Consider the following 1,829-nt stretch of genomic DNA (forward strand, 5'->3'; position numbering starts at 1 on the left):
AACATATTTGAACATGAAAACAATATCAAAGTAAATATACACATCATAGTCAGTCAAACTAATCAAAATACATGATTTGCAACCTATAAGACTGTTTTAGCACATTTTTTGTCAATTAACCTTTGCAGTTGTAGCCAATTTCTTAAACACTGGCACCATGAGAAACTGCTTTCTAATCATTATATTTCCTTTATATTCCTCAAAAAAATATATTGAGCATTCCTCCTTGGCCAGACAAACTCATTTACTTGCGTAATACCTACACCCATGGTTTCCTGTGATCAGCTAACCAAATTCTGGAAAAGGCACTACTTGGATATTTCTCAGAATGTATTTTAAAGAGGCAGTGGAATAAGAAGGTGAAAAAAGACCTAAATTAGTTATGTTCTTTCTGTGGTAAAGACTATTAAGCAGTTGCTTTTCAGTCTAGGAACAATGAGGAAAGAACTGGCAAATAAACTGCTGGGAAGTTATAAGCAAGAAGAGAGGTACCTATGAAAAGACTGGAGTCTACTGGACTTTTTACCTTGAAACACCCATAATTTCATAAGCATTAAAAATCAAATTACACAAGTAACTGACTTCTGAATGACCTTAAGGACTGCTTCATTAAAACTTGTACCCTTATATTCTACTGTACATGTCTAATGTTTTTGTTAGGAAAATACAATGAAAAATGCCAAGACAATATTTTTAAGGCTGACTATGAATAAAGTAGATAATCTGCTTTACATATATATATAATTGCTTCATACTAAACTATTAAGACTGGAGTAATAATACATAAACCTGCAAGTATACATAAATACAATACAACCTCTAGACTCTCACAATTTATGCATATATAAAGTACAATTTCAATCTTTGTCCTCTATACTTCAGCAGGATATAGCACTAATGCTCCTTCTGAAGCAATTTCAAATGCTTTTGTTTTGTAGAGAGAAGAAAATGATAAAAATATAATGAAAGAGTTTGGTCAATCTTTTCATTTCTTTTCAGAATTGTTACATGCATTAATATACTTCACCTCATGAGATAAATGTGATTACAACTTCCACTTCTTAAATACATTAAGGCCTTAGTAACTATATGGTAGTCTTTGTAAGTGTGAAGTCTATTATCAACATTTTAACTATTGTCTCACCATGCTAAAGAAAGGTTGAGTCCATCTACGAGTCTGTTTCTTTATGAATCCTAAAGATCCACTAAACTCTCTGAAACTGTACACCATTCAAGCTGTCAACATCTAGAGATTATGCACACTAGTAATCTCTGATCTATGGTGACCACATTCCCTCATAGGCTATGGTCCAAGCCCAAATAGAATATGAGCATCAAAGGAAAAGTATACTTCCACCATGTATTAAATATGTACTATAAGTCCTTGTCTTGACAGGATTCCATTTTATTTTGCACTGAATATTGTAGCTTTGCAGGCCTATAAAGTTAATAAAGCTCAAGTTTCATTATATACTTATGGTGAATGAATATGAGGATTTGAAAGAATCAGACAAAATTCAAACTTACAAACATTAAGATTGGTAGGCAGTACTCCTAAATGGCTGTGTTAATATTCACTCTAAATTAGAAACCACTATATGAGACAATTTAATGATAATCACAATCAACTATACAACTTCAAGACTTCTCTCAATTCAAATACCAATGACTTGTGTTCTCAATCCTATAAATAAGATACACAGAGAAGGATACACATGAATACAACATCAATATACCCTAAGCATCAAATATGAGAGCTATGCAATTCCTCATGTCCATCTTTTAGGATTCTTGAAAACTGACCAATCCCCCAACTGACAGAAGGGAAA

The sequence above is a fragment of the Penaeus monodon genome, chromosome 22 (assembly GCF_015228065.2).
Source record: "Penaeus monodon isolate SGIC_2016 chromosome 22, NSTDA_Pmon_1, whole genome shotgun sequence".
Taxonomy (NCBI): Eukaryota; Metazoa; Arthropoda; class Malacostraca; order Decapoda; family Penaeidae; genus Penaeus; species Penaeus monodon.